This window comes from Meriones unguiculatus, chromosome 1 (genome assembly GCF_030254825.1).
Source record: "Meriones unguiculatus strain TT.TT164.6M chromosome 1, Bangor_MerUng_6.1, whole genome shotgun sequence".
Classification (NCBI taxonomy): domain Eukaryota; kingdom Metazoa; phylum Chordata; class Mammalia; order Rodentia; family Muridae; genus Meriones; species Meriones unguiculatus.
Window position 1 is genome coordinate 121444541 of NC_083349.1, and position 21977 is coordinate 121466517.

Sequence of the window (21977 nt, forward strand, 5' to 3'; positions counted from 1 at the left end):
GAAGCCTGTGCTCAACAGAGGAAGTTGCTCTAACTTCCCCACTGAGTGCCACAGACACACCTGACTCTTATGCCAGCCTTAGTTGTTCAGGGGTACAGCTAGGTCTGTCAAAAGCATGGTGTTCAATTAATTACAATAGGTGATGCTGACCTGTCTCCCTACCCAGACGTATGCATGTATGAACCCTCTGTCCCATTCTGTCTGAATGTAAAACCACAGTGCTCCCTGAGCAGCTGTATTCCTCTTGCAGGCCCTGGGAGAGCAGTAACTCATTTAAGGTTGAGTCAGCATTAGCAGGAGCCCTCTCTCAGTGGAGCAGCTCTGACATCTGCATGATCTTTCTTCTCCCTTTTCCTCTTTCCCGTACCATTGGCTGTTTAAATGTACTACAAACTGTAAAGCGCTAGTGAGGAGCAATTAGCATGATTCACCCATTCACTAAACAAACATTCGCTGAACTCCTACTATGTGCAGCTGCCGGGCTGAGTACTGGCAATGTGTGTGGGAGTGAGGCATGCCCGCAATTCTCAGGATTGTAGAAGAATGAGGAAGAGATATAACACAAACACAGTTGCCCCTCTTATTCACAGATTGGGATCTGCAGGTTCACCAGCAGACAATATCTGGGGAAAAATTACTTCTCCAGTGAACATGTAGACACTATTTTCTTATTATTCCTTGAATAATACAGCAATCACGTTCATAGCACTATATTGGGTGTTATAATTCATATAGTAATGATTTGAGGTATACAGGGGGATAGGCATGGTTTATGTGCAAATATCATTATTTTATATAAGAGAATTGAACAGCCATAGATTTTTGGTATCTGCAGAAGTTCGGGCATCCATACTGGGTGGGTAGTTGGTTTAAGTATATGTTATAGGAAAGTTAAGGGGAATGAGAGAGAGAGAGAGAGAGAGACAGAGACAGAGACAGAGACAGAGAGACAGAGAGACAGAGAGAGACAGAGAGAGACAGAGAGAGAGAGCGCAAACACACACAGAGAGAGAGACTTTTGAACTAATTGTGTTAAAAATGGTGTCCACATTGGTCATGGAATACGAGGCTTTCTCAGCCAGAAGTCCAGTGAGACCATAGGACCCGAGTGGGAGGAAGCATCTATGACAAACAGGGCTCTGAACAGCTCAGGTACCTCCATTCTTCTGTGCACAATGAGAGAGATTAGTTAGGACGGTTTCCAGATAAGGACAGTGTGCCAGGTCATCATGGGTCTCAGTATGCGAGAGAGATACTCTTTTTTTTCTTTGTATTGGCTATTTATTATCATCATATTATAATTTCAGAAATTACACTCTGGCCATGGCACACAGTTCTGCTCTCTGAATGATGAAGCAGATAAACTGGGGAAATCATAAAGTAAATACAATACACCCAGGTGGCCCAACATTAGGTGTGCTGATGCAAAATACCATCTCAGGTGCTTTTTGATTTGAGAAGAGACACACACATCATGCAGATCCTTGTTGTAGAGCACGGAAACAGGTGGAGCATAGGGAGGCAGCTTGCACATGGGTTATGATCAAGAGTGAGGACACACTTGGTAGGTCTTGAATCTCCAGGTTGCATGGTATTCAATGCACCAATTGCCCAACCACTAGAGCACCCATCATTTGGTTATTCATAGTAAGACAGTCACACCCCACTCAAAGGAGTGCATTTCCAGGCTATCCTCTGTCATTGACTGCAAGCCAGGACAGGTACTCAGGCAGCTAGTCACACCACATTCATAGTCAAGGACAGAAAGAAATGGCTTTCTAAACTCCTATTCAGGGTCTAACACTAGGGAATAATGATACCCAATATCAGACTGGGTCTTCCCATCAATTAAGGCAAGCAAGAAAATTCTTTTTTTTTAAATGTGTCTTTTTTATTTTTAATTATACTTTATTTACTTTGTATCCCCTTTCTAGTTCCCTCCCTCCTCCCCTCCCAACCCCTCCTTTCCTCTCCTTTCTCCACACACACCCCTCCCCAAGTCCACTGGTTTCTTTTTCTTCCTTCTGATCCTAGTCTGTTAGGTCTCATCAGGAGTGGCTGCATTGTCTTCCTCTATGGCCTGGTAAGGCTGCTCCCCCCTCAGGGGGAGGTGATCAAAGAGCAGGACAATCAGTTCATGTTAAAAGCAGTCCCTGTTCCCATTACTATGGAACCCACTTGGACACTGAACTGCCATGGGCTACATCTGTGCAGGGGTTCTAGGTTATCTCCATGCATGGTACTTGATTAGAGTATGAGTCTCAGGAAAGACCCCTGTGCTCAAATTTTTTGGTTCTGTTGCTCTCCTTGTGGACCTCCTGTCCTCTCCAGATCTTACTATTATTTCCTACTTCTTTCATAAGATTCCCTGCATTCTGCCTAAAGTTTGGCCATAAGTCTCAACATCTGCTTTGATAGTTTGCAGGGCAGAGTCTTTCAGAGGCCCTCTGTGGGAGGCTCCTAACTTGTGTCCTGTTTTCTTCTTCTTCTGGTGTCCATCCTCTTTGCCTTTCAGAGTGGGGATTGAGCATTTTAGCCAGAGTCCTCCCTCTTGATTAGTTTCTTTAGGTGTATAGATTTTAGTAGGTTTATCCTATATTGTATGTCTATATGAGTGAGTATATACCATGTGTGTCTTTCTGCTTCTGGGACAGCTCACTCAGGATGATCCTTTCCAGACCCCACCATTTGCCTGCAAATTTCATGATTTCCTTATTTTTCATTGCTGAGTAATATTCCATTATGTAGATGTACCACAATTTCTGTATCCATTCCTCCACTGAGGGGCATCTGGGTTGTTTCCAGCTTCTGGCTATTACAAATAAAGCTGCTACAAACATTTGAGCAAATGTCCTTATTGTGTACTTGAGCCTCTTTTGGATATATGCCTAGGAGTGGTATGGCTGTATCTTGAGGAAGCGCCATTCCTTGTTGTCTGAGAAAGCACCAGATTGATTTCCAGAGTGGTTGTACAATTTTACATTCCCACCAGCAGTGGAGGAGGGTTCCACTTTCTCCACAACCTCTCCAGCATGTGTTGTCACTTGAGTTTTTCATCTTGGCCATTCTAATGGGTGTAAGGTGAAATCTCAGGGTTTTTTTGATTTGCATTTCCCTGATGGCTAATGAGGTTGAGCATTTCTTTAAGTGCTTCTCTGCCATTTGATATTCCTCTACAGAGAATTCTCTGTTTAGCTCTGTTCCCCACTTTTTAATTGGATTACTTGATTTGTTACTTTTCAATTTCTTTAGTTCTTTATATATACTGGATATTAGCCCTCTGTCAGATAAAGGGCTGGTGAAGATCCTTTCCCAATTTGTAGGCAGTCATTTTGTTTTGATGACAGTGTCCTTTGCTTTACAGAAGCTTTTCAGTTTCATGAGATCCCATTTATTGATTGTTGCTCTTAGAGCCTGTGCTGTTGGTGTTCTGTTCAGGAAGTTGTCTTCTGTACCAATGAGTTCTAGGGTCTTCCCCACTTTTTTTCTAACCAATTTAATGTGTTTGGTTTTATGTTGAGGTCTTTGATACACTTGGACTTTATTTTTGTGCAGGGTGATAAATATGGATCTGTTTCATTGAGACTTTCTTCCCAGAACCTGTCCCCTACAACCCCCACCCCTATGTGTTTTGCTTAGCTTTTCTTGAGCTCACATAGTCCCAGGCTGACCTCTAACTTGCTACGCAGCTGGATGATGACTGTGAATTTCCATTCCCCTTGCTTCAATGTCCCCTCTCCCAAGATGGTTTACATAGCACAGGAGTAAAAGTGTGGCCCAATGCATGCTAAGCAGGTACTCTACCAACCAAGCTCATCCGCAGTTCAAATTTCTCCTTTATAGAAGAACACCATTTTTATAGGATTAAGGCCCTAGTCTAATTACATCATTTAAACTTGATTACCCCTTTAAGGACCCTTCCTTCACACAAGGACACAAATTCTGATAAACTACAGGTTAAGATTCTAGCTATGAGCTTAGGTCAATCATCTAATCCATCTCCCACCCACCCTCCCAAAAAAATCTATTGCTATTTGTAACTATTACTGAAGCTTAAGGGCTGGCCTCTGTGAAGCACCTATCATACTTAATCTTCCCTAAACACTAGCCCATTGATGGTAATGACCTTATTTGGAAAGGAAGAAACTGAGCTGAGGAGAGGGGGACCAGCTGGTGGCATTGCTAAACGGAAGCTGGTGGCAGCTCCTTTTTTAAAATGTATGTGGCCTGAGCATTATCCATTACGTTCCTGCTCCTATTATGGATGGCAAAAGTTGGACTGAGCCCCTTAAAGTCCTTTCAGGATTCTGAGATGGTATTTGTCTGCAGGGAAAGAGTGAAAGGCTTCTTTGGCTTCCCCGTTGTTCTCAAGAAAATGCAACTCTGCAATCCTCCGAGAAAGATATGCATGTATTGAATTAGTAACAGGATCCTGGAGTGCCGGCTGTCTTTTTGTATTCATAGCTTTTCAGAGTTGGAGGTACAGTACAGCACAGGAGGAGGAGGTAAGAGGAGGACAGGGGATTGTGTAATTCTTGCAGGAAGAAAGCCAAGAAGAAAAGAGAAAACGTAAGAGCCATCCGCCCGAGCACAGGCTGTGGTGGATTGACGGGGTGAATACTGGACTGCCCTGAAATGGTCGTGGAGCACAGGACTAGAGGAACTGTTGCCTTTTGCAGTTTGGCTGGAGGTATGAGCTAAATTATAGCTTGTGTTGAAGCACATATGACTGCCTTAAGAGATTCCTTAGGTTGTGCATTTATGCAGGGGCTGAGGTCGTGCTCTGTGAGGCTAAGAACCCACCCCAGACTGTAGTTCTACTGGGAGATCATTTCTCCCCTGCACGGAAGAAGCAGACGATAAAGGAAAGGCTCAGGCCAGGCTGCAGAGCAGCAATGAATGCAGGAAAGGGTTGGGGGCGTCTCAGAAATGGCAATGAATGAATCTTAAGAGGCAAACCACTACACTATCAGCCAAAGGTGCTCATGGTGGTCAGCACACAGGGGGATTCTCATATGGCTATGTGTGCATCTTTTGGGGCAAATGCCACACACCTCATGAATACAGCACACCATTGCCTAGATTCTTCCCCTTGAGTCTCAGGAGACCTAGCTATCACATGATCCACTGAGCATTGCAACTGTGCATTAACACACTTAGGCTCAGAGTCGCCAAATTTATACTTAGCAGAATATGAATCAGAAAAATCAAAGTGCTTCAAGAAAAGGATTAATTATTAAGAACAAACATGTCCATTAAAACTTAGCACTTAGGAGATAGCTACATTTGTTCTGAGTATAGCGGCAAACAGAAATGGACTAACTCATGGCATTCTTCTACCATATCATCTTGCAAAGTGTTAGCTTGCCTAGGGAATCAAAATAGAACTTTGTAGAGCCCCTCCTAAGCACTGAAATTCTTCCATTGCCCTCTTTCGCGAACACCCAAAGCTTAGCCAAACACTGGGAAGATCCCCTGCTGTTGCAGTTTTATGTTCTGTCTTCCTGCTGATAGCACCAAGCTTAGTTTGTGAAAGAAGAAAGGGGCAGGGGTTCAGAAAGGGAGATCTATTCATCTAAATAACCTCCCCTGACCCGAACTGTGCTAGCACACAGACCAGCAAAACCAACCGCATTACTAGAGATATGCTTTTTCCTTGGCATAAAAGCCCCTTTTTTCCCTTTGTGATGTTAATCCCAATAAGGATTTTTTTAAAGAAGAAAATTAAATATTGATGGGCTTGTGCATGATAATGCATCTTAAGTCACTGTAAAAACTTTTAAGAAAACTGAATGGTTCTTTGAAAATGACCTCTCTGCCTGTAAACATTTTAACTTTTATTCAAGCGGTATTTATATTTTACTGTTAAATTATACATCTGATAAGGCACCCTTCTTCAAGGGCAGGTATTTTAAAAATTGAATCCTGCCTTGTATTAGTTCTTAGATCTTTTGAATGTGTGGCTTTCTATGGTTTAACACTATGCTTGTGTACCCTCTAAGGGAAGCAAAAGTGTTTTAAGCATTTGAATCAGGAGGGATTTAATCCAAGGAATTAGTTACAGTTGGTGTTTAGAGTCAGAAAAACAGAATGGAGTGGGACAAGAAAAAGGTGATCATGGCCATTGCAAGGGGACAACAGAAGGATATTCTGAGGTCACCAAGGCCAAGGGCTAAGAAAATATTCAGAATCTAGATGGTGGGAGAAAGGGTAGAGCGCCAGCATTTTTATGCCTTGCTTTCTCACTTCTGTTCATCCAAGACCAGCTGGAGTTAGATACTGCAGCATGCAAGCCCTGGCCCTGTGGACTGCAGAGAGGCCAGGAAGGGCTGAGGGGCTGGCAGAGGCTGCTCAGTATTTCGGGACTTTACTTGCTGAGCTGAGATGGAGTGAAACTACCATGCCCCCTTTATCAGGACTGGTGATGGGAGAGAGAGGAGATAGGCTTCTATTACTGCTAGAGAGATGGGGAGCTCCAGCCCCAATCAGAGCACTCGCCTTCCTAGCCCTCTGTCCTCCCCTGCTCTTCTCCCTTTCTATCCCTATCTCCTTTCCCATTATTTCCTCACCCCCGATGCTGCCTGAATTTTTAAGTTTTTGTCATTGTTCTTTTCTTCTGACTTTGTATGTTCTCCTCCTGTCTTTCTGCAATTCCACAGGATGTGATAGGGCTCCTCCCTGTCTTTGTGGGGAGAAGCCTCAAGGGCTGGGCAGGAGAGCCTCTGTTTGACACCAAGAGCCAGAGGGCTATGTCTTCCCTTCTTTCCCCCCAACCCCTCATCATCAGGTGACTCTAGAGCCTAGAGCAAGCATGTGGTAAAATAGGCTACCTACAATAGGTGTACAGGCTTTGCAGTCAGACTCAAAATCAGCCTCATCCACTGGTGTCATGTGCAAGACTGAGGAAGGTCTTTGGCACGATCTGGAAATTACAGTGAGATTTGTTTGTTTGTTTGTTTGTGCTCTGCAGTTTTGTTTTGTTTGTTGGTTTTGAAACAGGTGGGCCTCAGATTTACTAAGCAGCCAAGGATAAGCTTGCATTATTCTCATCCTCCTGCCTCCTGCTCCCCCAGTGTGAGGTTATAAGCCTACGCAACCACACTTGGTTTATCTCATGTTGGGGTTGGAAGTCTGAGTTTTGTGCATTCTAAGCAAGGACTGAAGCAAGTGAGCTACAACCTCAGCTCCTTGTTTTGGGGTGGAGATTGTTTAGTTATGCAGCACAAACTGGTCTGAAACCTGTGAGATCCTATCATTGCATCCTGTGTGCTGGGCTTACATTAAGAGGTAACTAACCACACCATCATACCCTCCCAGTGGCTCCCCCTATAGCCACCCTCTTATTTTTATGCTCATGTGGCTAGCCTGAATGTCCTTTAAGATGTGGCTTAAATGTTAGCTAATCCCTGAGGATGTCCCCACAACTTGCCTCAGGCATGTCTTGTCCCCCTTCCTTCATTCTTCAAAACACTCCTTTCCTCCATAGCCTGTGGCATATTGTCACATATAGGATGCTGACCTGACCTCACAGGGTTAGGGCAGATGCCCTTGTACACACCTAAACAGAACCAGGTAAGTTTATTCTTGCCAGACATGTGGCAGGGCCCCTGGGGCCATCTTTGTCCTCATAACAACCATGAAAAGGATCAGGCACCTGAACAACAGCTTGCCTTCAGAGCTTACTTGGATTGTGTTGCCTATGCATGCATTTGGAGGAACCATCTGTTCTCTATGTGGAGTGCACCTGGATTTCCCCTCACACACCTGTCTCCATTGTCAGGCTGGAAGGAGCAAATTCTTAACCAATCCACGAGTCTTTGAGAGAGGGCCTCTCAAAGACCCATCAGGAAAGGCTGGACTCTCGCTGCGTTATCTAGGTGATCCCTTCGCTGTGGTCCCTCCCCTGGCCAATTCATTGACTGTGTGGAGACAGATGAAATGGTATAGTAATTGTTTTTGTAAATTATGGACACATGGCCACGGTAACTAACAGAAACCCCTTAATGAATGAGAGAGCAATTTTGCAGAGGGGTGGAGCCATTACAGGGCAGCAGAGAGGATTGCTCAGTTTATAGCCAGTTGGTGCACCTGTTCACGCCACAGAGGAACAAGGACAAGAAAAGCAAGATGGAAAATGGGCAGAGCTAGCATCTCTCCACAAGCCTTTCCCCAGTGTGACCCTCTTCTTCCAGCTAAGCCTCACCTCCTTAAGGTTCCAAGGTCTTCCCAAAATAGCATCACCAATGGGGGAAAAGCACTAAAACATAAGATCCTCTGAGAGATATTTCAGGTTCAAATGGTAGCAGATGCCGAGATGACCAGGGTTCAAAATCCAATGTCCTTAGCCATCCCTGCAAGCCTGTCTTAATGTTTATCTGTCCACCCCATGATCTGGCCACTCCTTTCTCCAGTTTGTTGTTCTCAAGGCTGAGGATGATTACAAAAGGTTTCTATGGGGTACTCTTGTTCCTCGTTATGCCTTGTGCCTTAAGCCTTTATACACTAATTATCACACAGTGGCAAATATCCTTAGAGTCCAGCATATTTTTTTACTGACATCCATGGGCTCCTTTATACTTGCAGCCACCCTTGCTCTTAGCTAGCCAGGAGGCTAATTCTGATATAAGGACCAAAGATAGAAATAAAGTCACATGCATCTCCACAGGTGTGTCCTCTCCACTTGCTCTGCTCCCCACATGAAACTGATCACAGTGGTCCACTTAGGCTGGAAGACAGAAAGGGTGCTGAATGAAGGAAATGGCAGAAAATGACCTTAGGCTGTGACAAACACTGTCAAGTTCACGGTGGTTTGTTCTATAGCCACACATACTCATTGAGTGCCAAAGACTGTGCTTAGAACAGAAGATGAAATGATGAGCCATACAGCTGGAACTTGCCCACCGAGAGGCAGACTTTACTAACCGTCCCTGTGTGGATGCAAAATTTTAGCGAGGTGTTGTGCAAGCACAATTGGTGTGAGAATCAGGATAGGAAGGGTTCTCTGAACAGATGAAATCAGAGCTAGGAGGGTCACTAAGCACTGGAGGAAGAAGAAAGGGCTGTATTCCTGGTACCCAGGCTGGGAAGAGGCCTCAAGACTGCTGAGGAAGGCCACAGACTTACTTGTCCTTTCAGGGACTTGAACAGAACACCTCTCCCTGATACCAATTGATTACAGAATGTTTGCAAATGGATGAACTCTCTGTGTGACTGAACATGGAGAGGAACAAAGGAAGAAGAAGAAAAGGAATGAAAGTTTGGAGGTAGAGGTGACTTCTCAGAGAAGGAAATAACTACATCATTAAGTAAGAGACAAGGAGTCCCGTTTGTGTCTCTTGAGCCCTGCTCTGTTCTACTAATGGGGATAGCGTAAGCTCTCCCAATCTGCCTTTTAGGAAGCAAAGAACCATAAGGAGACAGTTCTGCTCCTCTCCTCCAGATAGGAGCAGTTTTCCAGCCCAGTTTCTCCCCTCAGATACTGGGAAGCTGCAGATGGTTCATCAATGAAAGGAGTTAGCTTGCCATCTCTTCTACTTAAGAGAGGAAAATGGATGACAGTCTTCCTGTACGATCTGGACCTAGCATAGAAAGTAGAACACACAGAAGTCTATTTTCAGCCTCCTGCAACACCATGGTAGAGTGCTCCGTGTGCTCTTCAGCAGTTAATGAGCGGATAATTTATATTTCATAAGATAAACTCCGAGTTTCCTTTCTGTAATGACAATAGGTTGCACGAAGCTACCCTGGTGGAACCTAACGTCATCGTTGCTCCAGGGCCAGATGTGATGTGCAATAAATAATGTAACGCCAGAGCTCTCTTCCTTCTATTTACAGTAAGTTGGGATTCATCCCTGTGGCCACTGTGAAACAACACTTAATGCTGATATGTCTCCATGCAGCGCAGTTTGCATGGAAAAGCTCCCAACAATTTTAGAGATAGTTTTGTCCTCAGATGTCTTTCTGCCCCCTGAATGAGCACATACCCCCTTCTTCTCCTTCCGGCTTTTATACTTAAATGAACTCTGTGTTCCATGCCTATGGGTGTGATCCCTTGCGTGAATTTCTTGCCTTCCAACATGTGTCAGAAAGAAACCAAGGCTCTCATTCCCTAGCCGTGATGTTAATTTTTCTGTCCAAGGACCCTCAGATTCCACTTGCCCCCAGCACAGTAATATAATCAACCAGGGTTGTCAGAGTGTAGAGAAATTAGACGGCTGTAGGCTTTCCCAAGGGAGCTAATTGATGCTATTTTTGACTCAGAATGTTTAGTGATCACTTGCCACATTCAAATGCTGTAGGCATAGGGGGCACTGGGGACGGAAGCTGAGTATATTTTAGAGGAGAAGATAGCCACTTGCCTCCAGTAATGACTTCATTACAGCAGTGGCCATATTCAGAATGTGACAAGCATAAAGCATGGTAACCTGGCCCAGGAAGAAAAGCAGAGTGACTTCCCCGAGGAAGAAGCATGAAGAGGTGGAATTAAGTGGGTCATATAGATGGGGGTACATTTCAAATTCAGGGGCCAGCAGTGACCTAAGCCTATCATAGTTTTCAAAGGCCTCAAAGAAGATGCAGGGGTCTTCAAGTCCCTGCCTCTTGATGCCAAAAGTCCTTCTCAGGCCCCATTAGAATGAAGAGAACTTGTAGATTTGAGCTTGGCTGAGGTGAGGAGAACATCACCACCTCTCAGGAAATGGTGTTTTCATTCCTAACCTCAGCTTTAGCACACTGCTTGCTTTGGAGCATGTGGAATGATGGAAAAACAACCCATGCAGGCATAGCCCTGCCTCCTGAACACCAGCAGTGGCTAACACGGTTGGCTTTCACATTCTGGTAGGCAATGGAAGCACTGAGGAAGACCCAGAAAGAGCGTCATCTTTCAGTTTGGATAATGTCCTCCTCTGTATCTTCTTTTCATTTTCTGGGTGATCCTGTGACCCACACTATCACCTGTGCTTGATACTTAAAGTTACTGAATATTGACTTGCTTGCCTGGGTGGCCTAGATGTTAGGAGGAAGGCCTCGAATGGGATTCCTTTGTATCTCCTAGGGCTTAGTATGAATCCTATATTTCCCACTTCACAGCCCCCCTGATCTGGAGAAAGCTCCTCAGCGCTGCTTCACCAATAGTCCCTTCTGCACACTAGACAAATAATAATACCAACTTTTAGGAAGAATGTGGTGTGCATTGTGGTTGGAGCTGTCCCCGGCTCTCACCAGCACTGCGCTAATATTTGCCTTATGATGGATTCTCCACATAAACTCTTCTTTCCAGAGAGACTTGATTTCATAGATTCAGTTGGTTAATAGCATTTCCCCCATTCAATTGGCTTATCCTGAAACTACTAATACAACAATACTGTCACCATGACAGGTATTAATTTGATAAAATTGGATTAATGGACCTTGAATGTCAGGAAACCCTGCTGCTCAGGTTGCAGTCCACCATTACGGGAAAGCCTTGAGCTCCATGTAAAATGGAGGAAGCCCTTTGTCAGCAAGTCTTCCTCTTCTGTGTCTGAGGGAGCCCCGATCCTCACACCCTTTACCTGAAGAATGCAATGTAGCCCCCAGAGAAATTACAGATCCAACTCTCTTTCTCCTGATAGAAACCATTCAGCAAATACCTAGGATTCCTGGAATGCTTCCCCATGCTAACAAGGTATCTCAGTACCTTTCCCCTTCAGCCAATGACATTCACCTACCCTGGGTCTCCCCACCACCTCCCCAGAATTTTATATTCACATCATTCACCCCAAATAAAATTGATCTATACCCCCCAGCTGGTCTGGGAAGGTCATTTCTATTTGTGCTCATGGACCACTGAATCCCCAGTTTGTCACTTTGCACCCTTGTTCCTGAGGACAGGTGGCCAAAGGCCCCAGGAACCAGGGAGAGCCACACTTGAACTTCAAGAGTCACAGCCTTTAGGTTAAAGTGACTTCTCCCTTTCCAAGGTAAACAAAGAAACAGTAAACCATAAATAATTAGTACATTATGTCTCCCCTCCTTGCCTCCTTCCTTCCATCTTAGTACTTGATGCACGGAACACTTCTGGTTTCTAGACATATATCTGGATACAGCAATAAACACAATGGGTCATATCCTTTCACAGGGCACACATGCTAGTCAGAGGGACACTGTATTAGGTGTCTATAAGTATCATGCCTGATAGGAAAAGTGACTCTCAGAGGGTGACACCAATGATGTCACGAGAAGGGACTAGAGAATGGCCTCCCCTGCCTCTGTGTTGACCTTCCAAGAAGACATGTCTATCTTCTAATCTTTCCATAGATTTATTTGAGGAAAGAAACATGCCTCACCCTTGATTGATGTGACTTGGTGAGTTTTACTCATTCATGGAGCTTCATAGACTGGCTGCTTTACTCAGAGCCAGAACTGCATGCTGTAGCTTCTAGTGACAAGATGTCATCTTAGTGATTGTTATAATATTTGCACTGGGACTGGGGAGTGGGCAGTGGATCCATGACACCCAAGTGTGATAAGGGCTATATCTCAAAGAGCTGAGAAGATAGAAAAGGAAACACCTTAAACTTCAAAAGATGACAGTTAAAGCAGCAAACTTCCTGTGGTTGTACACACTGGCCACCCAATACTCATGGAACATCAGTACACATGAAGTGCTCCTTTTTTATTTTCACACTATTCTTTCTTTTCATTTGTTTTTTACAAATTTATTCACTTTATATCCAGATTGTAGCCCTCTCCCTCATCTCCTCCCGGTCCCTCCCTCCTTTCCTCTGCCCCTCATCCCTCTCCTCAGAAAGGCAGAGTCCTCCTCCCCTACCAACTGACCCCAGTCTCATCAGGGCTGCCTGCATCCTCTTCCTTTGTGGGGTCACTCATGTATACTATCATATCCATGAATAGTGATATTTTGACTTCTTCATTTACAATTTGTATCTTTGATCTCCTTTAGTTGTCTTACTGGACTTCAAGTACTATGTTGAAGAGATATGGAGATAGTCGGCTGCCTTGCCTTGACTCTGATTTCAGTGGAATTTAAGTTTTTCTCTGTTTAGTTTGATGTTGGCTATAGGCTTGCTGTATATTGCCTTTACTATGTTTAGGTAGGTGTTGAATTTTGTCAAATGTTTTTTCAGCATCTAAGTGGGTTTTTTTTTCTTTCAGTTTGTTTACATGATGGATTATTACATTGATGGATTTCCGTATATTGAACCACCCCTGATGCCTGGGATGAAGCCTACTTGGTCATGGTAGATGATATTTTGGATGTGTTCTTGGATTTGGTTTGTGAGTATTTTATTGAGTATTTTTGCATCAATGTTTATAAGGAAAATTGGTCTGAAATTCTCTTTCTTTGGTGGGTTTTTATGTAGGTATTGAAGTGGCTGTTAGAACAAGTTGAGTAATGTTTGTTCTGTTTCTATTTTGTGGAATAGTTTGAAGAGTATTGGAATTAGCTCTTCTTGGATGGTCTGAAAGAATTCTGTGCTGAAACCATCTGGCCCTGGGTTTATTTATCTATCTATCTATCTATTTATTTGTTTGGAGACTTTTGATGACTGCTTCTATTTCCATTGGGGATATAGGACTATTTAATTTCTTTATCTGATCTTTTATTCACCTTGGTAAGTGGACTCTATCAAGAAAACTGTCCATTTCATCTAGATTTTCAAAATTTGTGGCACATAGGCTTTTGACATAAGACCTAATGATTCGTTGGATTTCTTCAGTGTCTGTTGTTTTGTCGCATTTTCCATTTCTGATTTCATAAGTTTGCATAGTGTTTCTCTGCCTTTTAGCTAGTTCGGATAAGGCTTTTTCTATCTTACTGATTTTCTCAAATAACCACCTCTTGGTTTTGCTGATTGATTCCTTGAATTTTCTTTTTGTTTCTAATTTATTGATTTCAGCCCTGAGTTTGATTATTTCTAGCCATCTACTCCTCATGGGTGTGTCTGTTTCTTTTTTCCCCCCTAGGACTTTCAGTTGTGCTATTAAGTTGCTTGTGTGAGATGTCTCCAATCTCCTTATGAAGGCACTTAGTGCTCTGAACTTTCCTCTTAGCACTACTTTCATTGTGTCCCAAAGGTTTGGGTATGTTGTGCCTTCATCTTCATTGAATTTTAGGAAATCTTTAATTTTTCTTTATTTCTTCCCTGACCCAGTTTTTGAATAGAGAGTTATTCAGTTTCCATGTATGTGTAGACTTTTTGCTTTTCTGTCGTTGAGGTCCAGCTTTAGTCCATGGTGGTCTGATAAGATATAAGGGATTATTTCAGTCTTGTTGTATCTGTGGAGGCTTGCTTTGTGACTGACTATATGCTCAACTTTAGAGAAGGTTCTGTGAGAAGAACCTTCTGGTTCTGTAAGAAGAAAGTATAGTCATTTTTGTTTGGGTGAAAAGTTATCTTAGGTTCATTAGATGTCCGTTTTGTCCATTTGATTCAGGGACTCCTTGACCCTGAAGACTACTATGGGGGACCTGGAACTGTGGACCCCCAACTCCCAGGCTGTCACAGCTAAGGATAGCAGTTTGCAGCAATGTGCCTGATGGGTGGGGACAATTAGGCTCACTGATAAAAAGGGACTTGCTGGTTAATAGTGAAAGTGAGACTGAGTGAAGGCTTCTACCTCCAAGCCCCTTGTCCTCCCTGGGTACCCGGATTATCTTTTTGTTTCAGGGAAACTCTTACTTCCTTACCCTCTTCTGAAACTGTCATGGCTGAAGGAGGCTTGTGAAATATTTAAGAAATGTAATCTTCACTTTCAATTTTATCAGCTCCTGGTTTCAACAAAAAAGCTAAGGCTGCTGTGGACACACTGTCCCTGTCTCCATTGTTCTGGAAAGGAAAGGCTGGGAATGTCATCTCCTCGGGGTTTCTTGTCTTCTTAGTTTTACTTTCTGGAGTAGACAGGCGACTTTGTTATTAAGACAGTGCTTTCTAGATCTCCACTTCTATTGCAAGGAGACTGGGCTCAATTGAAAAGCAAAGTCCAGGCACGGTGATCTGTCTCAGGTTGTTCCTTCCGGAGCCTGGGTCCTTGGGGATGCCACTATTGAGACCATAGTTCTTTTTTTTTTCTTTTCTTTTCTTTTTATTTTATTTTTTTTTTTGAGACCATAGTTCATTCAGACAAGATCTGTCACATTATATACCACCTGTTACTGGGTCCATGGATCTCAGTGGACTTCCAGTGCATCCTTCCTATAATCCAGAGTGCCATCAGGCAGGTTTCTTCAAATCACCCTACCTGGAGTCTGGCCATCAGTCACAGTCCCATGGAGCAACATGCCAGCCCTTCATTCTCCTGCTTCCCAGATGAACAACCAAGTTACCTCACCCAGAATTATGGTCCTGTGAACAAAAGAGAAAATGGGTTCTCGTTTTTCCTTTAAAAAGAGCTATTTTTTTCTCTCGTCTCTTTCTCTCTAGTGTTCATGCTTGCTGAGATGGCAAATGTGGAAAAGCTACAAAAGTGTGTTCTGCTCCAGACCACAGGACAGGAATATCCATAGGGAAGTAGTGAGAGGGCGGCAGGGGGACATTCTTTCATTCAGTTGGGGCCTGGCTACTGTAGATGAAATTTGCCATTTTGTACTTTGGTGCTATGATTTTAGGCCTAATGTACACCAAGAAAAGCCCTCCTGGTGGGTTATGTTTCTGGAAATAGGGATATTCTCCCCCCCCTTTTTTTTCTTCTTACTTAGCTTCTGATTTGGCAGCTGAGTATGTCAACAAACTCCATAATGCTAAAGTTTTTCTGACTCCTCTATAAGTGCCCAGGGAAGGGATGCCCCTGTGCAATGAGGAAAGAAGGCAGCTTGCAGTACCCATGGGGTTACCATGGCATCGAGGCAACAACTCTTCCTTATAAAGTCACTAGCCAGACTGTGACTTCCTCTGGTATTTACATGTATACTCCTAACATGCAGGTGGGAATTGGATCCTAATCGATGCCGGTGACTCCTCCTTGAATAACAACATAGTAAATGAGAAGTTGGCATGTTAATGTTATATTTAAAAGCTATTTTTCTACAGTGTATTTAGTTGTTAAAGTTCATGGCCTCATGAGAATTACATGTGGACACAATACAGTCCACAAATAGATCCATCCATTTCACAGTCACTTCTAGACAACCACTCATTAGCTCTTGGTTTGCTAGTGTTAGATATCATACAACCTTTGTTCAAGGGAATGATTCTAAACCTGCATATCTCGATTGCTCCCGTAAAAGGACTCCACGTTTTCTTGGAAAGAAAAAGAGGCAAATAATTGCAAGACTTAAAGTAACCATTTGTACACACCCCTACTCCTAACTCGCAAATTCATGCACACATGCACTTGTGTGCACACATGTGCGTGCGCGCACACACACACAATTCCTACACACACAATTCCTGCTGTATGTGATGGTTAATATTAATTGCCAACTCAATAGTATCTAGAGCTGACTGGGAGACAAACCTCTGGGCATGTCTGTGAGGGACTTTCTGGATTGGGTCGAAGAGGGAAGATGTGTGATAAAGGTGGGTGTCATAATTCCCTGAGCCGAGGTTGTGGACTGAACTGAATAAGAAGAAAGTGAACTGAGCGCCAGTATTCATCTCTCCCAGCTTTCTGACAGGGGATGGAGTGCAACCAGCAGACTCCCATATCTGCTGCCACGCCTTCTCTGCCATGATTCCCTCAAGCAAAACGCACCTTCCCTGCTGGCTAGCTCTCACAGTGCAGGGAGACAGCCTTTTTCTTCCCACTGAGAGAGAAAATGAGTGATAGGAGAGTCCGCAACCCTAAGCACGACACTGATCTGATTCTTCCTAAGGCTCAGGGATGGCCAGAGAAGAGGAAGGTGTGGCAACAATGTAAAAGTTGGGTGATGGGGGGTGGGGAAGGGTTGTGGAATACTGTCTTGTGGACTTGACACAGCCTATGCAGTCATGCCCTCGCAGGAGCCATGGCCGACTAGGTAGGCATATACAAGACTGATGTCAACAGTCAGTCATAGGTTGGATCTACAGGGGCCTACTCCTCTCTGCTAAACTGTTACTGGTGAATTATGGAAGAAGGACAGTCAATGTTGTTGTATATTGTGTACTCACTTAACAGCCCATCAGGCTGCAGTGCAGCTCCAAACCCATGGTCACACACATGATACTAGTTAAAGTCTATGCATCTCAAAAAGATATTAATTTTTGAATGTAGGAAAGGGACTTATAACGCGGAAGATTGGATCAGGGGGATATTAGAGAGGGTAAAGGATTATAGTAATCAGAATGCATTGTATACCTAAGTAAAATTGTCAAAGAATAAATTCAATAAAAGTCATGCAATTCAATAGATAAAAATCCGCAATCTTTAGCTTAGAATTCAAGGTCTACAAGGTTAAGTTGGAACTTATCTTTCCTATACTGTTTGATAATTAAAATTATTATTTGTTATCTGTTCTCCAAAGTCCTCTTTCATTCTTTTTAAAAATTCTCTCCATCTGTAAAAGTCTGGTGCAAGATTAGCTCTTAGGCTCCACTCCTGCCTTGAGTGCTGACAAATTCAGATCTTACTCTATTGTTACCTAGGCTCACCTCTTATTTGAACTCTAATGATGTTTTTGTTAAATACCTACCTCTTTTTGAAGTTTGTAAGAGTAATGGTTTGTGATCAACTTAGGAGCAAGGTGGCCTTACACTTCTGCTATTGTGTTGCAAAGGCAGAGCCTACTTGTCCCTCAGGACTCAATCCCAGAGTCTCCTTACTTCCTCCCCAGTGGCTCTGTCAGGCTCACAGGAGAATAGTTCTATCTCCTTTACTTACCTCCTTTTACCTTTGTCCAAAGTGGTACTTACTTAATGGTTTGTCTGCTTATGTCTGGCAGGTCCTCAAGGGTGACTAGTGGGTCTAGTAAAGGCCCTAGTCTAGTCCTCAAGCGCCCCCCCCCCGCTTGCATAGAAAATTATCTGTCATTTGGTAAGCTCTAATGATTTAAATTAAATATATCATATGTAGCTTTCGCCAAGATGGGGCTGAAAGTGAATAAGGAAGCTCTTGACCCCCCACCCCCAAAGCTGAAGCTAAAGGGAAGGGTTCTATGCTTGAAAGCTAAGAAGGCAGTGCTGAAAGGAGTCCAGAGCCACTAAAAGAAGATCACCACATTGTCCACCTGCCATTAGCCCAAGACCCGGAGGATCCAAAGGCAGCCCAAATACCCTCAAAAGAGTGCACCCAAAAGAAACAAGCTTGACCACTATACCATCATCAAATGCTCTCCCTCACCCCCCACCACTGAGTCAGCCATGAAGAAGATAGAAGACAGCAACATGCTTGTTGTTGGATGTCAGGCCTAAAAAGTATCAGATCAAACAGGCCTTGAAGAAACTCTGTGGTATTGATGTTTCCAAAGTCAAAACCCTGATTAGGCCTGATGGAGAGAATATTTTTGTTCGGTTGGTTCCTGAATATGATGCTCTGAATGTTGCCAACAAGACTGGGATCATCTAAACTGAGTCCAGTTTAGATGGACTAATTCTAAATATACACTTTTTCCACGATAAAAAAAATCATATGTATTATAATTTTTCCCACAGATGACTGGAGATGGCTCATTTTCTCCTCACTTGAGAAGAAGAGGTCATCCCTAAGTGAGGAGTGATCGACAGTTGACTAGCTCAGGAAGGAGGAATCAGTTTTTGTTTTTGTTTTTTTTAAGGGTATGGCCCCTGGTGGGTTGACCATGTTCCAGTAGGTAGTCAGATACCCATGAGTACAGGGGCAGCATGAATTAGACTCAGGGGGCTGTTGGGGGAAAAGGACATGAAGTTGGAAAGGGGTCAGGAGGTAAGGGGTGTATCTGGGATCAGCTAGAGGGAAGAATGTGGGTGAATGAGATTAAAATACATTGTATAAAGTTCTTAAAGGATTAAAAATAATAATATCAAGCTTAAAATAATTGTTAGGGTTTTTTGAGCTCCAATAGAAGAGGTGAAAAGACAATGACATTGGCTGCTATATGAATGCTTTTTTAAAATAAACTTCTCCATTTTAAGTCTAATCATATGTAGTTGCTGGTAGATAGAGGTTAGAAATGTTAATTAAATTCAATCTGAGTACTCCATCAGAAAGGCATTATGCAAGCTTAATTATTTAACTTTTTAAATCATCCAATGCTCACTTGTCACCATCGAGTGTCTATCATATTGCTAGATCTGCTGCATGTCAAACATCTCAAAGCCTGGTGACAATTCTATTCCATCTGCTTTTTCTTGTCAAACTTCTTGCAGGTTCTTCTGTCTTCCAATTAAGTGTGAACAGCGATTCTAAGGTAATTTACTCAAATTTACAGGAATTCAAAAAGAAGAAATTTTAATGACAAAAGAATTTAGTCTTGCTGCTACCTTTTATTTGGGAACATGAAGATTCAGGAAAGTTTCCATCAAACTGTGTCTGCCCACAGTGCTCCAGTGTCAGGGTCTGACCACCACAGGAGAGGAGAGGAGAAAAGAGGAGAGAGAGAGAGAGAGAGAGAGAGAGAGAGAGAGAGAGAGAGAGATTGAGCAATGATCTCATACAAGTTCAACGTTCAGGGAAATTTACCTATTGAGCCAAATGGGAGACTCGCTTGTAGAAATCCCTCTTGTACATGTAGTGTGTAAACCTCAAGATACATTCCCACAGATCAGACAAGACTCAAAATTCAGAGTCTGGTGATTATTTTCAACTGCCTGCTACTGGGCTCTATCAATATAAATGAGACCATAGCATATGAATTTAGGGAAGCACAAGTAGGGTTTTCCTTCCTCTGTTTTTCCAAGCCTCTATGTTCCCCTCTCTGAATCAATCTATGTTCTAGATAGTATAGAAGGAACAAATCACATGAAACTCAAATAGACAACAGAAGTACAGATGGTTTGCTTTTCTCAGATCTTCTGTAACTGATAACTTTCCATAAAGACGTTTTCCTCTTTGCCTCCAACTGGCAAAGCTCATGCTTGAAAGAACATCCTTTTGATTAAGCCACAGCTGGCCTGAGGGAATCAAACCCATCCACCTGTTTCTGTTTATGGGCCAAGCCTCTTTTATTAGGAATCATTTAGAAAAATCCAGGTGGCAATAGACATGACCTTGGCTGTAAATTGAGAACTCTATTGAAGGCATATATGAATAAAACCAGAAAACATTTTTAAATAAAATCAAATCTATATCTTTTTAAACTTATTACTATCTCCCCCAATAAATCATAGTGTTTAATAAAGACAGATATTGATTTCACTTTCTTAAGGCAGTTGAATGAGTAAGAAAAAACTTTCATTGGACATTTATTACAAGCTAGGATCCAATTAGTTCTTTATATGATCGTGGATCCTTTTTAACCTTTGATGTAAATATCTCCATCTCACTTTGCAGATAAAAAATTTGAAAAAAAAAACTGGATCTTAACAAACACACTCTGATGTTGACTTGACTTTGCACTAAAGTCAGTCTGATGACTACAGGATGGAACAGTGCCTTCTTGGCACTCACTGCCTCTGGGCAGGTTCCATCCATGCTCTAAAACTCCAGTTCTAACACGTCTTCCTCTAGAGAGTGTCAGAATGCATATCTGAGACATTTGTGTGCAATTCGACACAGACATCCACAAATACCTCATCCATCCACTATTGATGAAATGAGTGTGTATTAGGATCTAGAGACACTTTCTGTCTTCAGGAAGCTGAGAGCCTTAAATTCTTATGTACTTCCCCTTTCAGCAGAGTGTGCATTTGTTCTATGCTTGGCACTGAGGATGTCCTCAGCTGTTTGTGAACTGATAGGTACATAAGTGAGTGAGTACAGTGAGTTTGCATCTGGGTACAAACTGCTCTATTTTTGTTGCTCTTTGCTTCTTGGGTGACCTTGAGGAGGTCACTAATATATCTAGGCTCAGTGTTTCAATGTGAAAATTAAAGTAATACCATTGACCATCACTAATATATATATATATATATATATATATATATATATATAAAGAGCTGTATGCCCACAGAGGATTTGCAAAGTAGAAATCCACTGTCAAGATTCAAGGCTGCAAAGGCATCTCAGAATTAGAGAACTTAGAGATGGAAAAGTTGTGCAGATCTTCTCTTTAAGTAGTTGTAAAAGTATTTTATTTAAATGATAGGACTTCTTGTGTACTAATTATTGAGGAAAACACCAAAGTAAGAAACAGAAAGCAAACTGAAAAAATACTGAAAACCGTAGACCCAAGAACATCTCTTAGAGACTTGACTTTATAAATTACCAGTGAAGTAAATCCAGGCTTCAGGCTTCAGGCTTCAACCCCAACTGTTCTAGAAGAGGCAAAACAGCACAATTCATGGTGAAGAATTGTATGCTCTCTTCCATTGCAGTGGCCATAAATTCTAACACTTGGTTACTTTTTCCTTTTATATTAGGATTTATGGCCCCTTAAATAAAGCGAGAAAAATAAATGAAAGGCAAGGAAATCAGAAAAAAAAAATGTATTTGTATATGGTATGATTTCTATAAAGAAATCTAATAGAAGTTGAATGAATACAACTTAATTTTAGTTTTTTTTTTTCAGAAGTATCAACTGATTTTAGTAATGTCAGTGGATATGTGATTAATGTGTAAGAGAATCATGTTTATATATAATAAGAAAACTCTAGAAAATAAGTGAAAAAATTCAAGCTACGTGTTCTGTGATTGGAGTATTTGCAACAGATTCTCTTATTTTAAAATGTGATTCTTGTAAGGATTGCATTTTAGACATTTCTGATAGTATTGTAAGCTCTCCTGGAAATGCTCTTTGTGTCCCTGGGTCAGGGGACATGATGATGAAGCTGCAGACTAAAGTTCCACCTATTTAGTTAAGCTGCATACAGAATCCTGAAAGTTTCCAAGGCTATTTCTGCTCGAAAGTGAGGGAAAGAAGATGTGAAGGAACACAGGGCCACCTTCCAGGGCTCTGCCAATAGACCTCGTGGAAGGAGGGC

General features: G+C 42.5%; 1 long non-coding RNA gene and 1 pseudogene across 3 annotated transcripts in view; both read left to right on the forward strand.

Annotated features, from left to right (window-relative positions):
• The first annotated feature begins 4254 nt into the window (after positions 1 to 4254).
• Positions 4255 to 21977, forward strand: part of LOC132646859 (uncharacterized) — a 43314-nt gene continuing 25591 nt past the window's right edge. Inside the window, exons 1-3 of one of the 3 annotated variants that reach the window (XR_009585199.1) lie at positions 4255 to 4690; positions 9728 to 9833; positions 13156 to 13278. This is a non-coding gene — a long non-coding RNA (uncharacterized LOC132646859). The remainder of the gene's footprint in view (positions 4691 to 9727; positions 9834 to 13155; positions 13279 to 21977) is intronic. The other 2 variants (XR_009585200.1, XR_009585196.1) reach the window with 2 other exon arrangements.
• LOC132647179 (large ribosomal subunit protein uL23-like) lies at positions 18006 to 18486 on the forward strand (annotated as a pseudogene).